The 7708-nt window shown below is 40.9% G+C and overlaps 1 pseudogene; it reads right to left on the bottom strand.

Moving 5' to 3' along the window:
- Nucleotides 1-529: 529 nt before the first annotated feature.
- Nucleotides 530-641, bottom strand: LOC129085440 (uncharacterized; annotated as a pseudogene).
- Nucleotides 642-7708: the final 7067 nt, after the last annotated feature.

The raw sequence follows: 7708 nt of genomic DNA, 5'->3' as shown, positions 1-7708 counted from the left end.
AGTTTAGGGTCTTCTATTGTGTGTTTTCCCCGCTTTTGGCTCTTTGGGTGCGTTGCTTGCCCTCGCCAAATGGGGACTACGGAAATGGGAGGAAATCAGCTCTCCGGTTAATCCTGTTTCTGGTCTCTCCTCCAGGGACTCTGGGCAGCTCTACTTATTTTGTGGGCCGCTCCGCAATCGCGGCGGGTAGGTCAATTTATGCCTGCCCTTGCCCCTCTGTGCAATCCCTCGCAGGCCGTATGGGTGCCAGTCTGTGTGAGGCCTTGCCGGCAGGTGCAAGCGTTCGCCAGCCCGCGTGGGTCACACACACGCTCGCCAACCCTCGCCAGTCACTCGGCGCAAGTGTGCGCGCCTGCTCTGGGTGTTTTGGGGGTGTCTATGTTTGCTTTTCGGCTTTTGGTTCTTTGGGGGTGTGGCCTCTTCCCGCGCAATGGAGACTTCGGCAAGGAGAAGGAGTCAGGACTCCCCGGTTCCTCCTCCCGTTCTTTCCCCAATGCCTCCGTTTCTAGTCTCCCCTCAGGGGCCTCTGGGCAGTTCTGTGACCCCTTTAATATAATGTCCTCGGATAGAGGACGTATCAGATATTAAACTGATAAGAACAGATACTACACTTGATCTTAGCCAAAAGGCCGAGAAGCGATAGCAAATCCATTTTTAATTTTTTGAGGTCTCTCCATTCTGATTTCCACAGTGGTTCCACCAAACTGCATTCCCACCAACAGTGCAAAAGGGTTCCCCTTTCTCCACATCTTTGTCAGCACTTGCTGTTTGTTGATTCATTGATGATTGCTATTCGGACAGGTGTGAGACAATATCTCACTGTGGCTTTAATTTCCATTTCTCTGATACATACTGATGTTGAACATCTTTCTTTTTTTTTTTTTTAAATTTATTAATTATTTCAAATACATTTGTCTTGGTCTACCCGCACCACTTAACCTTGCCTCCTCCCTCCCTCCCTCTCTTTCTCAACTCTTCCCCTTCAGTTTTGTCCACGAGTTCTTGCTATATGTTCCTTGAATTTCCCCTTCCTTCCTTTTCCCCCCCCCCCCCCCCCCCGTCCCTCCATCCCTCTTGTCTCTGTTGGTTTCTTTTCCTTTCAGTGGTGCTGGTCTTATTTTCCCTGCATCTTTGTATTGTTGGTTAGGTTTCATTATAGGTGAGATCATATGGCATTTGTCTTTTGCCCCCTGGCTTATTTCGCTTAGCATAATGCTCTCCAGTTCCACCCATGCTGTCGCGAAGTTTAGTAGTTCTTTTCTTCTTTCTGCTGTGTAGTATTCCATTGTGTAACTGAGCCATAGGTTTTTGACCCTATCATCTACTGATGGGCATTTAGGTTGCTTCCAACACTTGGCTATTGTAAATTGTGCTGCTATGAACATTGAGGTGCATAGGTTCTTTTGAATTGGCGTTTTGGGATTCTTAGGGAACAGTACCAGCAGGGGAATCACTGGATCAAAAGGCACTTCCATTTTCAGCTTTTTGAGGAAATTCCATATTGCTTTCCACAATGCATGCACCAGTCTGCATTCCCACCGACAGTGTACTAGGGTTCCCTTTTCTCCACAGCCTCGCCAGCACCTGTTGTTTGTGGATCTGTTTATCATGGCCATTCTGACCGATGCGAAGTGGTACCTCATGGTGGTTTTGATCTGCATTTCTCTGATGGCTAGTGATGCTGAGCATCCTTTCAAATATCTCTGGGCTCTCTGTATCTCCTCCTCAGAAAAGCGTCTGCCCAGGTCCTTGGCCCATTTTTTGATTTGATCATTTATCTTCTTGGAGTGGAGTCCAGTGAGTTCTTTATATATCTTGGAGATCAAACCTCTATCTGATGTATCACTAGCAAATATATTTTCCCATAGGGTTGGCTCCTTTTTTATTTTGCTGATGATTTCTTTCGCCATGCAGAAGCTTCTTATTTTGATGAGGTCCCACTTGTTTATTCTTTCCTTTATGTCCCTTGCTTTAGGAGACATATTGGTGAAAAAATTGCTGCGTGGGATATCTGAGAGGTTCCTACCAATATTCTCCTCTAGGACTTTTATGGTTTTGTGGCTTATATTTAAGTCTTTTATCCATCTTGAGTTTATTTTTGTGTATGGTGTCAGCTGAGGATCCAATTTCAATTGTTTGCATGTAGCTGTCCACTCTCCCAACAGCATTTGTTGAAGAGGCTATTATTGCTCCATTTTATGCTTCTGCCCCCTTTGTCAAATATTAGTTGCCCATAGAGACCTGGGCTTATTTCTGGGTTTTCTATTCTGTTCCCCTGGTCTATGGGTCTGTTCTTGTGCCACTACGAGATTGTTTTGAGTATAGTAGCTTTGTAGAACAGTTTGATGTCCAGTATTGTGATCCCTCCTACTTTGTTTTTCTTTCTCAAAATTGTTGCGGCTATTCAGGGTCATTTATGGTTCCATACAAATTTTTGAAATGTCTGTTCTATTTCTGTAAAATATGTCATTGGTATCTTAATAAGGATTGCGTTGAATCTATATATTGCTTTGGGTAGTATGGACGTTTTGATGATATTAATTCTTCTAATCCATGAGCAAGGTATATGCTTCCATTTATTACTGTCTTCCTTAATTTCTTTCATCAATATTGTATAGTTTTCTGCATACAAGCCTTTTACCTCTTTGGTTAAATTTATTCCTAGGTACTTTATTTTTCTTCTTGCTATATCGAATGGTTTTTTTTTCATGATTTCTTCTTCTTCTACTTCATTGCTGGTGTACAAAAATGCCTTTGATTTCGGAATATTGAATTTTTATCCAGATGTTTTGCCAAATTCACTTATTAGGTTGAGGAGTTTTTTGGTAGAGTACAGGGTTTTCTATGTACACTATCATGTCATCTACAAACAATGATACTGTACTTCCTCCTTTCCTGTTTGGATGCCTTTTATTTCTTTTTCTTGTCTGACGGCTGTAGCTGGGATTTCCAATACAATGTTGAAAAGAAGCGGTGAAAGCAGACATCCTTGTCGTGTTCCCGATCTTAGTGGGAAAGCTTTTAATTTTTGCCCATTGAGTATGATGTTGGCTGTAGGTTTTTCATATATGGCCTTTATTACATTGAGGAATGCCCTATTTATTCCCACTTTGCTGAGTGTTTTGAACATAAATGGGTGCTGTACCTTATCAAATGCTTTCTCTGCATCTATCGAGATGATCATGTGGTTTTTGTCTTTCCTTTTGTTTATGTGATGTATTACATTTATTGACATGTACATTGACCACCCATGCATCCCCGGGATGAATCCCCCTTGATCATAGTGGACTATCTTTTTAATGTATTGCTGGATGCGGTTTGCCAATATTTTGTTGAGGATTTTAGCATCTATGTTCATCAGCAAAATTGGCCTGTAGTTTTCTTTCTTTGTAGGGACTTTAACTGGTTTTGGGATGAGGGTGATGCTGGCCTCATAGAAGGAGTCTGGGAGTCTTCCCTCCTCTTGGATTTTTTGGAATAGTCTGAGAAGGACAGGGGTTAGCTCTTCCTTAAATGTTTTGTAAAATTCTCCTGTGAAACCATCTGGCCCAGGGCTTTTGTGTGCCCGGAGTTCCTTGATGACTGCTTCAATTTCCCCAGCTGTTATCGGTCTGTTCAAGCTTTCTGTTTCTTCCTCCTTCAGTGTCGGAAGATTATAGTTTTCTAGAAATTTGTCCATTTCATCAAGGTTTTCAAATTTCTTGGCATATAGTTGTTCATAGTAGTTTCTGACAACCCTTTGTATTTCTGTGGAATCAGTTGTTATTTCTCCTCTTTCATTTCTGATATTATTAATTTGGGTCCTCTCTCTTTTTTTCTTGATGACCCTGCTTAAAGGCTTGTCGATTTTATTTATCTTTTCAAAGAACCAGCTTCTGGATTGGTTGATCCTCTGATTGTTCTTTTCATCTCTATGTCATTCAGTTCTTCTCTCATCTTGACTATTTCCTTCCTTCTACTTGCTCTGGGCTTTATTTGTTGTTGTTTCTCCAGTTCTTGAAGTTCTTGAAGGTCCGTAGTATTTATTTCAGATGTTTCTATCTTTTTTAGGTAAGCCTGTATTGCTATGAACTTCCCTCTCAGGACAGCCCTTGCTGTGTCCCACAGGTTTTGGACTGTTGTCTGTTCATTTTCATTTGTTTCCAGAAAATTTCAGATTCCTTCTATTATCTCATTATTGACCCATTCATTGTTTAATAGTGTACTGTTCAGTCTCCATGAGTTTGCAAGTTTTTGAAGTTTCTCTTTGAGGTTGGTTTCCAGCTTCATGCCCTTGTGGTCTGAGAAAAAGCTTGGTATTATTTCAATTTTCCTGAATTTGCTGAGGCTTGCTTTGTGTCCTATCATGTGGTCTATCTTTGAAAAACTGCCATGAGCATTTGAAAAGAATGAGTATTTTCTTCTTTGGGATGTAAGGTTCTGTGTATGTCAGTTAAGTCTACTTGATTCAGTACGTCATTCAGCTCCACAATACCCTGTTGATATTTATTTGGAATATCTGTCCACTTTTGACAGCGAGGTTTTGAAATCCCCTACTATCAGTGTGTTGCTGTCTATATCTTTTTTGAAGTCATCCAACAATTTCCTTATATACTTGGGTGCTCCTCTATTGGGAGTATGTAAGTTTACAATGTTGATGTCTTCTTGATAGATTCGTCCTTTAAGTATTATAAAGTGCCCCTCTGGGTCTCTTTTTATGGCCTTTGTTTTGAAATTTATTGTGTCTGATACAAGTATGGCAACCCCGGCCTCTTTTTCTTGCCTATTTGCTTGGAATATTTTTTTTCATGCGTTTACTTTCAATCTGTGTAGGTCTTTTGCTCTGAGGTGGGTCTCTTGTAGGTAGCATATGTGTGGGTCATGTTTTGTTATCCATTCAGCTACCCTGTGTCTTTTGATTCGGTCATTTAGTTCATTTACATTGAGAGTTATTACTGATAGAAAGTTATTCATTTTTTCTCTTTGTACCTATGTTTTTCTCTTTCTCACTCTTTTATTTCATCTTCTTAAACCAGTCCCTTGAGCATATCTTGGTGTCCTGGTTTGGTAGAGATTTATTCTTTTAACCTCCTTTTGTCTAGGGAATGCCTTATTTCTCCTTCTATTTTAACTGATAGCCTTGCTGGGGAGAGCAGCCTTGGTTGCAGGCCCTTGCCTTTCATGACTTGGAATATTTGTTGCCATTTCCTTCTGGCTTGCAGTGTTTCTGTTGAGAAGTCAGCTCCTAGCTGTATAGGAGCTCCCTTGTATGTTACTCTCTGTTTCTCCCTTGCTGTCTTTAAGATTCTCTCTTTGTCTTTGATATTTGCCATTTTAATATTGAAGTGTCTTGAAGTGGGCTGTCATGGGTCCTTCTTGAATGGCACCCTCTGTGTTTCCTAGATCCATGAGACCTTTTCTCTCCTCAAATTGGGGAAATTTTTCATTATTACTTTTTCGAAGAGATTCTCTATCCCTTGCTCCTCTTCTTCTCCTTCTGGTGTCCCTATCCTGTAGATATTATTGCATTTCAGGTTGTCCTGCAATTCCCTAAATGCCTCTTCATTCTTTTGGAGTCTTTTTTCCATTTCTTCTTCTTTCTGGGAGCTTTTTCCTACCTTATCCTCCATCTCACTGATTCAATCCTCGGCTTCATCCAGCCTGCTTTGGATTCCTTCTACTGTGTTCTTCAACTCAGAAATGGTATTCTTCATATCCTCTTGTGTCTTCTTGATAGTTTCTATGTCCTTTTCCAGGTTGATATAGTTTGCTGTAAGATTCTGATAGTTTCTCTGCATTTTCTCATAGTTATCTTTGCGCTGGCTGAGTTCATTGAGCTTCCTTAGAGGCATTGTTTTGAATTCAAGTCACAGAGCTGCCCAGAGACCCTTGGGGAGAGACTGGAGACAGGATTAACTTGAGAGTCCTGGAGCTGACTTTTTCCGATTTCCATAGTCTCCATTTTGCACGAGCAGAGCATGCCCCCAAAGAGCCAAAAGCAGGAAAAGCATACAATAGAAGATGCTAAACTGACCAGTGCCAGGGTGCACACCTGGCAGCAGGAAAGCCAGCGAGGTTGGGCGAGTACGCAGGCCCGGGGCCTGGGCGAGCGCGCTCAAGCCAGCATGAGAGTGCAGAGCAATCCACAGAAATAGTGGATCCCTGGCCAAAGAGTCACAGAGTGGCCCTAAGCAGGAGTCCGACACAGAGAGTAGATTCCTGGAAGGCTTAAACAAATGACCCAAGGTCCGAAAGAGTCACCAACTGACATAATCAGAGGCAGACTCAGAAAGAACAGTAAAGAAAAAATAAATAAATGAATAAAAAGAGCGGCCTAATACTATAAAGTTTAATCCACAAAGTCTGGAAATCTAGATGGATCAATCGAAGCAGAAGCAAAAATAAATAAATAAATAAATAAATAAATAAATCTAAAAAAAATCAGAAGAAAAAGAAATTCCCCCCAAATGAGTGGAAAAGGGGACTTCCCACAGAGAGAGCTAAATGAAATAGAGGCAAGGGAACTATCAGATATGGAATTCAAAACAATGCCTCTGAGGAAGCTCAGTGAGCTCAGCCAGCTCAAAATTAACTATGAGAAACTGCAGGAAACTATCAGGATCTTACAGCAAACTATATCAACCTGGAAAAGGACATAGAAACTATCAAGAAGACACAAGAGGATATGAAGAATACCATTTCTGAGTTGAAGAACACAGTAGAAGGAATCCAAAGCAGGCTGGATGAAGCCGAGGATTGAATCAGTGAGATGGAGGATAAGGTAGGAAAAAGCTCCCAGAAAGAAGAAGAAATGGAAAAAAGATTCCAAAAGAATGAAGAGCTATTTGGGGAAATGCAGGACAAACTAAAACGCAGTAATATGTTCATAATAGTGATACCAGAAGGAGAAGAAGAGGAGCAAGGGATAGAGAATCTCTTCAAAAAAGTAATGATGAAAAATTTCCCCAATTTGAGGAGAGAAAAGGTCTCATGGATTCAGGAAGCACAGAGGGCCCCACTCAAGAGGGACCAAAGGAGGTCCCCTCCAAGACACATCATCATTAAAATGGCAAATATAAAAGACAAACAGAGAATCCTGAAGACAGCAAGAGAGAAACAGGGAGTAACCAACAAGGAGCCCCGATATGGCTAGAGGCTGACTTTTCAACAGAAACACTACAAGCCAGAAGGGAATGGTAAGAAATATCCCAAGTAATAAAAAGCAAGAGTCTACATTCAAGGCTGTTCTACCCAGCAAGGCTCTCAATTAAAATAGAAGGGGAAATAAGGAGTTTTCCAAACAAAGGAGGGCTAAAAATATATGACTCCACCAAACCAGCACTCCAAGATATGCTGAAGGGACTGGTTTAGGAAGATGAAGGAAAAGAGTGAGAAAGAGAAAAACATAGGTAAAAAGAGAAAAAATGAATAGGTTTCTATCAGTAATAACCCTCAATGTAAATGGACTAAGTTCTCCAATCAAATGATGCAGGATAGCTGAATGGATAAGAAAACAGGACCCACACATATGCTGCCAACAAGAAACCCACTTCAGAACAAAAGACCTACATAGATTGAAAATGAAAGAATGGAAGAAAATATTCCAAGCAAATGGGCAAGAGAAGAAAGCAAGGGTTGTGATACTTATATCAGACAAAATAGATTTCAAAACAAAGGCCGTAAAAAGAGACCCAGAGGGGCACTTTATAATACTTAAAGGAAGAATCTA

This window comes from Pteronotus mesoamericanus, unplaced genomic scaffold (assembly GCF_021234165.1).
Source record: "Pteronotus mesoamericanus isolate MK-2021 breed Mesoamerican mustached bat unplaced genomic scaffold, CSHL_Meso_final scaffold_232, whole genome shotgun sequence".
Classification (NCBI taxonomy): Eukaryota; Metazoa; Chordata; class Mammalia; order Chiroptera; family Mormoopidae; genus Pteronotus; species Pteronotus mesoamericanus.
The sequence above is the reverse complement of the archived record's forward strand: the minus strand, read 5'-3'. Positions and strand labels throughout refer to the sequence as shown.